The sequence below is a fragment of the Dysidea avara genome, chromosome 3, assembly GCF_963678975.1.
Source record: "Dysidea avara chromosome 3, odDysAvar1.4, whole genome shotgun sequence".
NCBI lineage: Eukaryota > Metazoa > Porifera > Demospongiae > Dictyoceratida > Dysideidae > Dysidea > Dysidea avara.
In genome coordinates this window covers 4,410,687-4,427,094 of record NC_089274.1, presented here as the reverse complement: position 1 = coordinate 4,427,094, position 16,408 = coordinate 4,410,687, and the positions used below count along the sequence as shown (strand labels likewise).

General features: G+C 39.0%; 1 protein-coding gene across 2 annotated transcripts in view; it reads left to right on the top strand.

Annotated features, from left to right (window-relative positions):
- The first annotated feature begins 181 nt into the window (after window positions 1-181).
- LOC136248995 (ankyrin repeat and SOCS box protein 2-like) overlaps window positions 182-16,408 on the top strand; it is a 21,258-nt gene continuing 5,031 nt past the window's right edge. Inside the window, exons 1-2 of one of the 2 annotated variants that reach the window (XM_066040873.1) lie at window positions 182-569; window positions 626-657. The gene's annotated coding sequence lies outside the window, so the exon portion shown is untranslated. Of the gene's footprint in view, window positions 570-625; window positions 658-10,587; window positions 10,822-16,408 lie in introns of those variants that run through there. The other variant, XM_066040874.1, reaches the window with a different exon arrangement.

Genomic DNA, 16,408 nt, shown 5'->3' with positions numbered 1-16,408 from the left:
TAGCACATGCAAATGCTAACTGGTGTTCGCACATTTTATTGGTGATGAGTCACAACTGCTGTACGCCACCCACGATCGTCTCTTGTCTTCAGTAATGAATTGCCTTAAGACAAGACAATGTGACAGTTTAGCTATATAAGGTTGTTTTTTTTGCAACTGACTCCTCCGGGCTTGCCTCCGGGTCACAAGTTAACTGACAAGTCGGTGTTGGGAGACACTCCGGCTTCGGCTCAGTTGCAATTACCAGATGCCAGACTCAGAACGCAAAAAAAATCCAGTAATATCGGCTATATACACTCCACGTCTGAGGAAGGAATGACTGCCCGTCTAGCTCCTCTAAGTAGCGTGATTGGTGGTCCACTCTTTACGAAAAAGTTGTTCACAATACGATTCGTACTGCAAGCGTCAAGGCAGATTTGATTTCTCCAGGCGTTTTGACGCTGAAGAAGTGGAATGGATTTTAAACACACCATTAGACATTTTTCATGGGAGAACCGTTGTGCATACTGAAGTTCTACGCAAGCACATTGACGCCTTGACCTGTTTGGGCCAGGTTCTAGAGCTTGGTGGTAAGAATTGTTTGCTATAACTAGTTCTCTACCGATTTAAAAAATCCACTTCACAGGTTGTCCCAATGCACAAGACCGCAATGGTCAGGTGAGCCGATAAATCGTTTGTAAGTGACCGTATAATCTATGATTGTTTTGTTTGATTAAACTCAACATATTCGGCAGGGTTGTTCTTCTATGTGAGAGTGTAATTCACATGGAGGAATGCATAATATAGGTAGGCCGTAAGAATTAATGCTTACTGAATTGCCACTAATGATTTTCTGAATGACACCATTTGATCACATTCACTGTCAGTGACAGTCATTCTTTTTACTGCAAGGACTTTTAATCCTGCCGGGACACTTTACAGCATTAAGCTATGTGGCGATAAGATATTGCTATTATGTGACTGGATCTGCAAAAACAGGACATAATCGCATTTTTTTCAAATTCCTGTTTAGTAAATATTTATACTCTACTTAGCCAAGTGTACCCACTGGCAAAATTTCAGTTTCATATATGCCAATAACTTTGGGAGTTACAGCCCTTCAAAGTATCAACAACAGAAAAATCGATTTGTACAGCAAGTATAGGGAAAATGGATTACAGGTGTTTATAAAAACAGTTGTAACTTACCAATGGATTAAGGTACGGAGCTAAACTTTTCACCATCGTGTTCGCCATGAATGGGGAATCAATTAATGGGTAAGTTTTTCCTTTACTCGCCCTCCTTCACTACATACAAAGGTGAAATTCATGAAGAAGAATTGATCACATACAATCGCTTCAACATGATGTAAACAAACGCTCATAACTTACGTATCCTTGGGTCTACTGCAACAAAACAAAGATTTTCCAACTCCTCTTGAGCAGGCGAATAAGATGATATCCAGGTTTTTATTGTTAGTCCCTTCCTTCACTAAGAAAGAAGGGTTTAAAAATTTACGGAAAATTTTCAATTATACGCCGAGTATTTCACCCAATGTATTCAATGCTTTATGCTGTAAATTTAGGCTTGTGCGGTTATGTCCCTTTTTCGCAGATCCGCTCACATATAATAGTTAGCTATATATCTATGCTATATAGACCCGAGGGATGGTTCGCCCAAGGCAATGGTTGTGCTCATATTAATTACTCATATTAGCTATATGCAATATTAAGACTATGTCTCATGCAGCTCCAGCTGCTGGGCTTCATGAACAGAAGTAGTGTTCTAACTTGAAATAACTTGCTGGTATAGGCTTCCTAGATCAGTATTATCTTTATAATCCAGCGATGTTTTCTAACATATTGTATGTATGTGTTCTCAGCTGTTGTCAATTTTGTTTTGCAGTGTAGTTGTGTCTTATTTTATGTGTGAGGAAACACCCTGTACAGGCTTATGCCTTTTGTGTAACCCCTGTCTGTTTGACAAAGATGATAATCTATATACATGGACCTTATACGCAATGATGTCATAATTGATGAAATGGCCGTGTTTAGTGTGGCCACTTCGTATGTAACCACTAAAATGAGCTTTGTTTGTGGATTTCACGACATGTAACTATTGGATAATAAAGGTAAGAGGCTAGTTAGCATAATGTGGCAGTGCGAAGTAGTCCACCAAAAGAACCAGACTTAAGTTTTTGTATCAATGCAACACCACGTGCATTTGTCTTGTAATTAAGTATGTATGCCTCACCTTGCCCCTTGCTGCAGTATGTAAACGTTAACATAGTGAACCACCATCTCTCCCAATACCCTCTGTACAAAAGTGTCTACACTATTGGCCACCATTTTGTGCTTTGACGTCATTGCGGATAAGGTCCATATAAAGCTGTCTGTCCATCCATCACACTGCTTACTCACCAAACTCAGCGTGAATTGACACAATCAGTGCTGATAATCAAACACTCATCATCCGGCTACTCTAAAATTATTATCACGGGTTTATACGTGCTTCCGTTCATTCTCTACTGTGCATAGAAGGTCAATGAGTAGAGAATCAGTGCTGATAATCAAACACTCATCATCCAGCTACTCTAAGATTATTATCACGGATTTATACGTGCTTCCGTTCATTCTCTACAGTGCATAGAAGGTCAATGAGTAGAGAAAACTTGAGCAACATTCCTTTGTAAACCACAGCACAAACTGTTGAAGTGGTAGAATGCCTAACAAGCGTGTAGGAGGTGGTGGGTTCGAATCCACATGTTGACAATTTTTCTTTCTTTCTAAACAGTACCTTTTTGTGCGCACCTTTTTAGAACTCAACTTTTAGCTCACAGTATCTTGGCATGCAAAGCACATATCAACGCAGGGTTTTAGCAAAATTAAACACCTGCAACTCGAGCATTGTTGTAGCAAATCAATACTTGCTTTCATTTGTTCTTTATAGGGCGATGAAGGCACCGGTGTATGGAAGGATCACTGAAAAGTTGAGCCACATTCCTGCAAAAACCACAGAAAAACTGTGGTGATAGCACATCTCCCTTAACCCCAAGTGATTATAATCAACCTGGGTTCAATCCCAGCCTAGGTTCATAGCACTTTTGGGATTTTTTTGATGCACCTTTCTATTCTATCTGTTCCATGCAATTGTTTTAATCCACAAACTAATGCTCACAGTTTTTCAGCACTGGCACATAGACTGCCCTACATCATAGGGACTCCTGTAGCACTTTTGTGGTAGGGCAGGCAAATTGCAATTGCCAATGTATTTGTCCATCTGTGTGTTTGTCCAGTGTGTAGAAAAAGCTTTTTTCACACTTAATCTGTATGACACTTCGTTCAGATTTACCTCATTACTGCTATAGAAAATAAGCAACTTGCGTGATTGGGCAGGTACTACTGTGCATCTGAAAAATGATATAATGATATTACTGGCACCATGCAGATACTGTAGAACTGTGTGTGCAATTGCTTGACCTGGCACAACTATTTCACTAATCCTGCTTACATCCTTTCACTCTAGATCTGCTTAAAGGGGCCCAAGAAGCCGGCGCGTAACACCCGTGAGTATATTGACAGGAAGAAAGAAAACGCAATTTTCGCACCTCCGTAGCTCTGTGCTTCCTTGATGAAACAAGACGATTTTTGCTGTGGACATGCCCCCCAACTGCAGCACTCCACATTCCAAATTTGAGCGAAATCGCTTCAGGCGTTCCCGAGATATGCGACTTCAAAAATTGGCTCAGTTTCTTCGTTTTTTTTCTTCTTATTTTTCTTTTTCTTGTCGCACACTTACAAAAACTGCTATAAAACTCGAACGCCACATCCGATTGCCTTGAAATTTGGCACACAGAAGGGGGATATAAAGGTGCACCTCGGTACCAACTTTGGCTGGAATACGATAAACAGGCAAAGAGTTATGAGCGATTATTGACGAAAAATAACACCAATATGTTGTCACGTCTACAGGGTAAACCGCGTATGTGAAGAAGCTGAAAATCGGTGGGTGAATAGGTTAACTATTGAACCTCAAACCTTTTGTGGTTTGAAAGTAATCGAGCTAAAAACCAGGAAGATACAACGAAAAAACCAACAGTGTGTAACAATTACGCAATCGAGATCAGCTAACAAAAAAACGACTGCTTGCCACGCCTACCAGATAAACCGCTTGGGGTAATGCTTTGAAAATCGTTGTACAGATGGAGTAATCATCTTAGAAAGGCTCATCAATGGTGTAGAAGAATCAGACTTAAAGCCACGGAGTTATAACACGAAATCCAACTTGGTGCAGCAAGTGCGAGATCGAGATACTCTAATAGAGCAGTCATCCTAATAGAGCAGTCACCCTGAATAGAATTCAAGAGATCAGCTAGAAATAAGAAACCTGTATAGAGATCAGCTACACACAAGTCACCCTGTAGAGAGATCAGCTAGAAGAAGTTACCTTGTAGGGAGTTCATGCAACTGTGGAAAGAGATAGTTCAGCTAGAAAAAATCACCTTGTAGAGTTCAGCTACAAAGAAACCACCATGTAGAGAGTTCAGCTACAAACAAATCGCCCTGTGGAGAGATCAATAGAAGAAGTTACCTTGCAGAGAGTACAGCTACAAAGAAACCATCATGTAGAGAGTTCAGCTACAAACAAATCTCCCTGTAGAGAAATTAGCTAGAAGAAGTTACCTTGTACAGAGTTCAGTTACAAAGAAACCACCATGTAGAGAATTCAGCTACAAACAAATCTCCCTGTAGAGACATCAGCTAGAAGAAGTTACCTTGTAGAGAGTTCAGCTACAAAGAAACCGCCATGTAGAGAGTTCAGCTACAAACAAATCGCCCTGTGGAGAGATCAATAGAAGTTACCTTGCAGAGAGTTCAGCTACAAAGAAACCATCATGTAGAGAGTTCAGCTACAAACAAATCTCCCTGTAGAGAGATCAGCTAGAAGAAGTTACCTTGTAAAGAATTCAGCTTCAAACAAATCACCCTGTAGAAATATCAGCTAGAAAAGGTCACCTTGTAGAGAGTTCAGTTACAAAAAAACCACCATGTAGAGAGCTCAGCTACAAACTAGTGACCTTGTAGAGACATCAGCTAGAAGAAGTTACCTTGTAGAGAGTTCAGCTACAAAGAAACCATTCTTTAAAGAGCTCAGCTGCAAACAAACCACCTGTACAGAATTCAGCTACAAATAAATCACCCTGTAGAAAGATGAGCTAGAAAAAGTTACCTTGTAGAGAGTTCAGTTACAAAGAAACCACCATGTAGAGAATTCAGCTACAAACTAGTGACCCTGTAAAGACATCAGCTAGAAGAAGTTACCTTGAGAGAGTTCACCTACAAAGAAACCATTTTGTAAAGAGCTCAGCTGCAAACAAATACCTATACAGAATTCAGCTACAACAAATCACCCTATAGAGAGATCTGCTAGAAGAAGTTAACTTGTAGATAGTTCAGCTACAAAGAAACCATCATTTAGAGAGTTCAGCTTCAAACAAATCACCTGTAGAGAGTTCAGCTACAAACAAATCTCACTGTAGAGAGATCAGCTAGAAGAAGTTACCTTTTAGATCGTTCAGCTACAAACAAATCACCCTGTAGAGAGATCAGCTAGAAGAAGTTACCTTGTAGAGAGTTCAGCTACAAAGAAAGCACCATGTAGAGAGTTCAGCTGCAAAGAAATCACCCTGTATAAAATTCTGCCACGAACAAATTGCCCTGTAGAAAGATCAAGTTAGAAGAAGTTACCTTGTAGAGAGTTCAGCTACAAAGAAACCATTTTGTAAAGAGCTCAGCTGCAAACAAATCACCTGTACAGAATTCAGCTACGAACAAATCACCCTGTAGAGAGATCAGCTAGAAGAAGTTACCTTGTAGATAGTTCAGCTACAAACAAATCTCCCTGTAGAGAGATCAGCTAGAAGAAATTACCTTGTAGAGAGTTCAGCTACAAAGAAACCATCATGTAGAGAGTTCAGCTGCAAAGAAATCACCCTGTAGAAAATTCTGCCAGAAACAAATTGCCCCGTAGAAAGATCAGTTAGAAGAAGTTACCTTGTAGAGAGTTCAGCTACAAAGAAACCATTCTGTAAAGAGCTCAACTGCAAACAAATCACCTGTACAGAATTCAGATACAAACAAATCTCCCTGTAGAGAGATCAGCTAGAAGAAATTACCTTGTAGAGAGTTCAGCTACAAAAAAACCATCATGTAGAGAGTTCAGCTGCAAAGAAATCACCACTGCCCAAATTTCAAGGCAATAGCTCTTTCCAATCTGAAGTTATCAATTGTCAAAGTTGGCAAATTGGATGTGTGTGGAAGACCCCTTTTCGCAAATCCGGTCACATATGTATTATATATATAATTTGTACATTTACTGATAAAATATTTAAAGTACATCTACTTCATCTTTTCTTCTTCCTGTAGTAAAGAAAAAAACATAGGTTAAAAAAGTCCCAAAGCTGGCCTATGGGCCGGCTTTGGGGGTATACAAATACAAAAAGAAATGAAATCTAATCCAAAACAGCCAAGCTGTAAAAAAAGTGTGCGGCCCTCAGAAAGGCTATGGTAAAAAAGATGTGAAATCCAAGGTGGCGGCCAAGAAATGGCTGTGATGGTAGGTTAATGGTAAAAATTTTAATAACGACAATTCAGGTGAATTTTTGTGCCGCTTTACAAAATTTACCTGAATTGTCAGTATTAAAATTTTTACCATTAACCTACCATCACAGCCATTTCTTGGCTGCCACCTTGGATTTCACATCTTTTTTTACCATAGCCTTTCTGAGGGCCGCACACCTTTTTTACAGCTTGGCTGTTTTGGATTAGATCATACATTACCTGAAAGGTCATAATTATTATATAGGACATTTAAAATCAGTGATGTTTAAACTCCTATATGTGGGGTTTTGTATGGCAAGAGGTAAAGCTGAAAGTGCGTAGTATAGGGCAAGTTCTGAACCTTTGCTTGCCATGCAGGAGCTGTATAATTGCCAATTGTACATATGTTGGCTTTAACCCTTAAACTCGCATAGTCCAGAAAACTGAACCAAATATGTGTGTCTTAAACAAAGCGCTCTAAATTTCGAGGCGTACTTCCTATGACTACACAGTTTATGTCATTCAACTGCTGATGTACTAAGGATTAAAACAGTACTTAGGGTTTTACCCTAGCGGTAAACTGTGAGGCCAAAACTTGCCGTGTAAGCAGCCATTCAGTAAAGAAACATGCAAACCCATTACATACCTTTATAAAAAGATCCATAACTCTATGGTGGTTGCTCCTATCAACTCGAAACAGCCACCATTCGCTTCGCCATTTAAAATTTTGCATCAGGCCATATATAACTCACATGATTTAACCCACAACCAAAATAAACACGCGGCAGTAACATTCAATCGTACAAACGTGATTCGACCCTGTTCAACACTTCATAACAAGTAAGCCTGTGTAGTTACAATGTTCAATTAAGCTTCTCCAAGTAGTCCAGTGAACAGACTTTTAATCAAGCAACATCCAACATTTCCAGCTCTGTGATGGCGTAGCAAGATTCAGCATCAGTGAGAAACTGAGACCCTGTCTGAATCAAACTCCAAGTGCCGGAGTTGTCTTGCTGTTGGAATATGAATCCAAGGCCTTGGCGGCTAGCATCTGTGCATAGTCTAGTGGATTTACTCATGTCAAAAAATGACAACACAGGTGCATCAGTAAGGGATTCTTTGGCAGTCTGAAACGCTTGGTCGTGGGTGGCAGACCACTGGAAGTCGTTCCTTGTACTGAGCAAGGGGTGCAGTAGTGTGAGTAGTGTGGATATGGTGTTTGTGCTGGCTGATAGTTGATTAACTAAACCAAAGAAGGATCGGAGATCTGTATGATTGGCTGGAGTTGGAAATTTTGAGATGGCATCTATAATAGTGTGGTCTACTTGGTATCCTGTAGCAGAGAGCTGGAATCCTGCGAAGGTAACTGAGGACTCACAAAACTTGCACTTGTCTAGGTTCAGGGTGATCTTTTTCTCAGCACATCTTTGTAGAAATTCTCGGACATGTGAAGCATGTTGTGTGACATCACCGTCATAGATAGCAATGTCATCCACTATGCGGCAGAAACCAGAAAGACCTTCAAAGGACAAGGAGCTATCGGGCTGAGTAGATTGAAGAGTAGAGATATAGGGCAGCGGTGGATGAGATTGTATGGGTTTGGAATGGCAGACTCTGGAGAAGTGACCCAGTTTCTTGCAATAGTGACATGTGTCATCATAATAAATAATATTGATCTTGAAGAAATACACCATATTAGGTTGAGACTAAGCTTCATAGTATATAGACTAAATTCTTAGCTAATAGATATATACTAGATGAATAAAAAATTGGAAAATTTAAAATAGGAATGGGGATCGCTGAAAAAAGCCACAAAACAAGAAGGCATCGCTGGGGTGGTAATGTAAACCACAAATCCCTATTTTGACTCTGTCATAAATCTTTACTTACATGCTCTGTCAGTTTGAGGTGAGTCAAAATAGGGATTTGTGGTTTGCATTACCACCGACAGAGAGTCAAAATAGGGATTTGTGGTTTACATTACCACCGACAGAGAGTCAAAATAGGATTTGTGGTTTACATTACCACCCCAGCGATCCCTTCTTGTTTTGTGGCTTTTTTCAGCGATCCCTATTCCTATTTTAAATTTTCCAATTTCTAGTTTGTGTACTTTTTATTAATTCAGTAATGGATTATGAAGAAGACTGTTGTGAATTGTGTAATTTTGCATTCTGCATAGTAACACCGTCAACATTTCAGTACACACATGAAAATGATCAAATTGCAATGTGCATACAGACTGAGAGTCTCCTACAATGTACATTACTGGTGTCTTTAATAGCTGTCAAATTCAGTGCAAGGATTGTTGTTATACACTTGACTGCATTATACATCAGAGTGAACTCCCTTCAGACTAGAATAGGGCATATGTAACACCAGTATACAAGAAAGGCCCGCGTACTAATCCATCGAACTATAGACCTATATCATTGACTAGTATTTGCTGCAAGTTGTTGGAACACATCATCTCCTCAGTAATATCTTCTCACTCTATTGACTACAATATCATGTGTACAAATTAACATGGATTTCTTTGATTGATAATGAAAACTGTGGTGAATAGTGTAATTTTGCATTCTGCATAGTAATGCTGTTAACGTTTCAGTACAAACATGAAACTTATCAAGTTGCAATGTGTATACAGACTGAGCGTGTCCCAATATGAGCTACAATTTACATTACTGGTACCTTTAATAGCTGTCAAATTCAGTGTAAGGATTGTTGTTATACACTTGACTGCATTATTAGAGTATTTACATGACTGCTCTATTAGAGTATTTAATCTGGATAACCCGCCCACGTACAATATAATCACGGCGCACCTTGCAACAAAATCATCAGCCCAGATTAAGCTTCCTGGCCTATACGAAGACAGATTCTATTAGCCACAAGTAGCACACACCAAAAAACTTAACTCTGAGCACCATCTTGTATGGCTTCTCGAGCGTTTGGCAAGGAAGAAACGGCCCGGTTTAGACTGTTTCCATCCGAAAACGAAATCAAAAATAGGTCATGGACATGAAGAAGGACTCGGTAAGCATGGCTATATAGTTTTTTAGCACAAAAAAGTGGATAACTTCTGCTGCACTTGAGTGAAACAAAATAATATTATGAATAATGATAATATGAACAAAATGGCAAATTTCAGTTTTGTCTGAAATACACATACTGTTTCCTTTTCACTTGATACTTACTAGTGGACCAATACTAAGTGTAAATAACCACCAGAGGATGGTTTTGAGTTGGAGGATGCTTTCCAAGGTAGTTTTTATGCGTGCGTTCTATTAGAGTTTTTGCAAAAAACATGGGCAGTCCCTATTATGAACCCACTATTGTGGTTCATGATACATGTAATGGTTATACCATGTGCTTTGCCTGTATGTACACGCTCGCACTCGGGCCGCCCTAGTGCTTGTGCATATATATCAGGCAAAGCACTCTTGCCCGTGGTATAACTAATATGTTCTACTTTAGCATGCAGACTCACCTAGTTGGCAAAATCTTTAGTTGCTATACCCTTCTCTTATAGGGAACCAAGTAAGCTGTGATTGTGGGATTGAATTTTGCCAAACAAACTGTGATTATGGGATTCAATTTTTAATACATCAAACAGTAGTTTGATTTGATTTTTGCTAATATAGTAATTTTAAGAGACTAGTGTTAATTATGTTACTTTAATTACTACATTTACAAAAGTAAAAAGTAAACTACTGTTAATGTATTAAAATTGAATCCCCAATCACAGCTTGTTTGATTCCCTATATAAGAGAAGAGAGATAGCAGTATAACATCAAAGAAATCTAATGATTTCTGGATATAGTGTGCACTCCTCTTAGTTGTGTAATGTCTTGAGTTAACGAGATATACGCACTGCCTTAATGAGATATATACCACTTTAGCATGGGCGTTCAAAAGCGCCGCTCGGTGTTTAACTCGCATATTGCCCGGGCAATATTATGGGAAAGCGGTTTGCCAATGACTTTGATGCCCAGCCAGTTCAAAGAAACGATATGCTTTGACTCGTTATAGTGAGCGACATAGAGCTTTGCATTGTGGGACTCGATTTTGTAGTGGTTGCTAAACTGAGTATATTCTCTAAGATGGACTAGTTGGCTGTTAGAAAAGGATAATGAAGGCACAAAATAATTGTTTGGGCTATCGTGGATGCGTATTTCTACCCACCGCGTATCAGCCTTTGAACAGACCACAGAACGGAAAAACTACTACTACTATGCTGAAATAGGTTAGTAACCTACAGTCCTAAGTATTTAACTTAATATAATAACTTACTCACTGTCCCAATAACGAAGTTAGTTGGCTTAACTTAGTACAAAAATGATAACAATATAAACTCAATCCCACAATCGCAAGTTTTCTAACATAGCGTGTTGAAGCACAGTAACGTATTAATGACGTTTTAATGTATGGACAACATTTTGATGGCTATTAGCCCGCGCTTTTAAAACCACGATCGATTTTCAGATACTACTGTATAAAACAAACGGGATGAGTTCTCGTTAGTTCTTTCACCTATTAGGTGAGTACGCCCCAAGTGATATATATCACTTATACCACGGCTACTTGGGATTTTGCTGACATATACACCCGGAGCCATGGTATAACTATTAAATACACACTGTACCAGTGCATATATCTCGTTAACATTTTGAGCCAATGATATATGTGCACTGATTTTCCTTTGATCTGAGGTGTGAAAGTGGTACATGTAATAGTTATACCACGGGCACGAGTGCTTTGCCTGATACGTATATACGCACGAGCACAAGGGCGTTAGCCCGAGTGCAAGTGCGTATATATCAGGCAAAGCACAAGTGCCCGTGGTATATCTAATATGTGCCACGTGGGTTAATCACCTACACGCGTGAAAAATCGCTGGCATGCTTCATGAGTGTATTTATATTGGGATTTGTGAATTTCAATAGTGGACACTGCAAACAACGCAAGAATAACGACAAAGCATTTCTGTGCTAAGAGTTCAAACGTACACACAATGACACAAGCATACGAAAAGTTTGATTGTGGGTTTATACAGTGAGCAAGGAGACACAGGACATCGAAACGCAACTCGAAAATGATAGTTTAACGCTGGTAGAAGTACTCCCAGGTATTCACTATAATAATTGATAGCCATTACAGTCGTGCATGAATACCACTTCACCACCAATGGTTCAATCTATTTAGCACGCGGTGTGTAACGAGTCGAAGCGCAACTTATAATGATGGTTTAATGCTGTTGTAAGTACTTCCAGGTAATTACTATAATAATCGTGAATAAATTGTATCCACGAATAAAATTACAGTCACGCATGAATGCCACTTCACCTCTAATGGCTCAATTTACTTAGCAAACATTGTATAACATTTAGACAGGTGTCTAGAACTTACCAAAACAGAGCTCACCTGCATTAAAAACAGCTCCATTTCAGTCAGAGAAATTGTTCAACATGCTTTTGAGAAATTACAAATAAACCTAATCCCACAATCAATCTTAACATGTGTGACTATATAATGGCACAAAGAGATAGCAAAGGACATCAAAGAAATCTGAGGATTTCATGGAATGGGTTAACAAGATATGTACCACTCTGCGTGGGAAGTTCAAAGGCACCGCCAGTGCCATAATTTGTATATTGCACTGCTGCAGACCGCAGCGAGTGCATTATAACTTATAATGCACTGGTTGCGGTTTTGTAGACCACAACGAGTGCATAAGTTATAATGCACCGACCGCAGTGCAATATACAGATATTGCACTGGCTGCGGTTTTGTGCAGCATAGCACAAGTGCCGGTGGCGAAGACCACTACGACACCTCACCTAATAGGTGGAAAGACACTTCACAGATCACTCGAATTCTTTTATAGCCTGACATGTAAAGGTCGATTGTGGGCCATAACGTCACCAATACGTATAATGTTTACAAGCAGCCAATGGCGATCGAAAAAGCCAACACGGGTGGCCACAACTCTAGTCTACATATATATAAACGTACTTACACACCTTACTAGTCTGGTGCCATCTTAGCTCAGATTAAACTGTAGTCCACTTCAACAATGACTCAATAAAACAAATATATTCTAAATAATACTAACCTTTACGTTCGATTGTGGTAACCAGTTTTGTCATGCCACCAGATTCGAGTTTAGCCAGTGTGAATAGTAAAGAATTAGACTAGTATCGTTTATTAGTTAGGTTTTGTTTACTTAAACCGTCTATTTAGCTGCTTTTTTTCGCTCGAGAGAATCACTATGGCGATTAGTCTGGTGCTTAGTCTATATGGCATGCTGGCATGCTGAGCAGTACATGATGAGAGTCGAACAGCGAATGCAGGTTAGTGATATAACCCATAGCGTACTAGCTTTCAATATCTCAGGTGGCTGCGGTACTGCTGGGGGAACGTCATCGCAACGTCCGGCTTGGTTACCCACAATCGATGTTAGAAACCTGGCCTTTATAAGTGTTACAGCTGTCTTGTGAGACTCTCCCCACCTATTAGGTGAGTGGTACATAACAGTTATACAACGTGCACTCGTGCTCTGCCTGTATAAACGCACTTGCCTTCGGGCCTAACGGCCCTCAGGCTCGTGCGTTTATATCAGGCAGAGCACTCGTGGCCGTTGTATAACTATATAATATGTGCAATATCTTGAGTTAACGAGATATATGCACTGGTAGCAGTGCGTATATCTCATTAACATTTTGAGTCAGTGCAATATGTGATATATATGCACTGGCTTTCCTTTGATCTGAGGTGTGAAAGTGGTACATATCTCGTTACATACTGCCTTAACGAGATATGCACACTGCTACCAGTGCATACATCTCGTTAACTTGAGACATTGCACACCTAATAGGGGTGCACACTATATCCAGAAATCATCAGATTTCTTTGATGTTATACTGTTATCCTCTTCTCTTATAATCAAGCAAGCTGTGATTGTGGAATTGAATTTTGCCAAAAAAAACCTGTAATTGTGGGATTCAATTTTAATACATCAACAGTAGTTTGTTTTTTACGTTTGTAAATGTAGTAATTAAAGGGACAGTACGCCAAGCCACACAAGTGCTGAAACCATACAAGTGCGACAAGCATTTGATGCTGTTTTACATAATTACTGAGCAATTGTGGTTTTGGAAATGAACAACAATTCTCACTTCCATACAGCCTGCTACAATGACTTGGAATCATTTTGCTGTGAAACAACATGTCTAGACAGGTTATTTAAGCCAAGTAGAAGATTGTAAACGGTGTGAATGCTTGAAGGTAATGCAACGGCACGAAGCGCTTGGAAATGTAGCCACAAGAACAACAGCGCCAGCCCATTGTAGACTCTTAATTACCTCAACAGGCTTGTTTACTACAAGTTCTTGTCAGTGCAACAATGGTGATAACATTACAAGCTTGTACCAGCTGCTAGAGCCTGGCTGAAGTGGCTGTTTGCAATCCGCTTGGGGTGAGGCTTTATGGAGCAGTCTTTATTCACTACCAAACAACGATGTGAACTGCAGGGGATATACCTTACGAGTAAAACAGTACAAGTTTATACCATTACCATAGCTTTGTTTACAATTATCCCATTAGAAAATCACTACAAGTTCGCCATTTCATGACGTGATGCAATAAAACGCAACAAATTATCACGTCATGGACATATTTTACGGGATGTGAAATTAGCACTTCTATGGCTTGGGATACTGTCCCTTTAAAGAAACATAATAAACACTAATCTCTTAAAATTACTTTAGCAAAAGTAAAATCAAACTACTGTTTGATGTATTAAAATTGAATCCCACAATCACAGCTTGTTTGTCAAAATTCAATCCCACAATCACAGCTTACTTGGTTCCCTATATAAGAGAAGGGAATAACAACTAGAGATTTGCCAATTAGGTAAGTCTGCATGCTAATGTAGAACATATTATACCACGGACACTTGTGCTTTGCCTGTATATACGCACTTGCTCTCGGCCCTCGGGCGCATGCGTATATATCAGGCAAAGCACTCGTTCCCATAACATAACTGTTACATATATCAGATAGAGGATGAAATGTTACTTTCAATGGACTTTGTAAGAACATTCACTTAATGTGTATTAAACGGGTGATTTAAGAAGTATACCAAGAGCAAAAGAAGCTGGGATCAAGCTCAAACCTTAGCCTACATCACATTCATGCTACAATGGCACCAGGCTTAATTTCCAGTTTTATTTGAATGCATGGATACTTACTGCTAAGCTAAAATTTAATTGCCTAATGCCTATTGGCAACAACAAAATAAATAATCATTGCATAATTCAGGACTGCCTATATAGAAATTTGGCACAATTTGTGCAAATCATGCATATGAATGTATGATTGTTGCTACGTTTTATCATACCACTTTATAGTAAACATTATATAGATACGTATGTATTTCATCATCTCAGTAAAACAAGTGTATACATAGAGACTTCTACACATCAAAGTAAACTGTGTATACCATTGTCTAATTGCAATAATTCTACTAGCTTATAAAATTTCTACCTTTCCTTACAAAATTTTATGAAATTTTATTGACATATTTAACAAAGAAGTGTGGTCAAAAATGCACCACAGGCACAAATTACCAGCCATTTTTGTAGGGCAAAAGAAATGCGATCTCAACTGAAACTTATCAATCAAGCAACGATAAAAATGGGTAGTTTGAGAACTAAAACCATTAATATCAGTTGTGTCTAACTAGGTGAGTTGTATTGTGTGGGATCACATGATCATCCTGTTACCATAGAGACCCATCAAAACGACCTACCAAGTTACTTTTACTTTTCAGGTGCTAAAGTAGTTTTTTAGGAGGCAATTTAAATTTCACTACCTGTACAGAAAAGTCACCCCGTCATTCTTTTCTGCAAATCCATACAAGTTTTGTATTTCGGGTAGTGATTACTTGATGCAGTATTGCAGTGCACAGAAACACTTTGAAAATTTCTGCCCAACACTGATTTTCCTGATCTGTTTGCCCTACGTAAATTCAAATTGCATTATGCAAAAATGATATAATATAGTGTCACACCTTCTTGTTAAACCCGTCTGTAGTATGTATTGCATCAAAGGAAAGAATGGTGCTAAGTTGTAACTGCACGACAAATGCATCTCTCCAGTACTAATCATTGCAAGAAAAATACGTAATTGCTGTTTTGTTTAGTTACTGTCGATTATAGCTAGAGACCAATATAAACACATGCAGTGCACCTGCATTCATTCCAATTGCTTTGACTGTTAGGGGTATATGGGGTATAAAAGTACAAATGTTGAACAACACACAATGCCAATAACTGTAAATTGACACTTTTGTGAATTGAAAAGATATGAAGGACAAAATTAAGTCCACGATTTATGCATTATACCGCTTACCATTTGCTAAAAGGCATATTTCATGTCAACGCAACATCTAACCAAAGTAATCAACCTGATAGCATTAGCCATTATTGAGTTACACTTGTCTGAATACATTTTAGCTGCTGTAGCAAATAATCAGAAGGAAGCATTTTGAGTCACTTTGCAGACTTTGAAAATTAATTAGAAAATTACCTTTCTCATTACAAGCCCAATTATGTCAGACAATGCAAATGGCAATACAAGTGTGTGTGCCACTCATCAAAACAGAATGAATCCAAAGGGCTGTAGTTTAGTCCTCCAATCCCATTAGAGTGGTGCTTACAGAATATTATTAGTGCCTTTTGTAGAGGGTTGTCTTACTAAGGGCTCAACTTACATCTGACTAGTGTTGCAGCCTTATGTAAATATTTCCCAGGGAATTCTGAAGTATATAG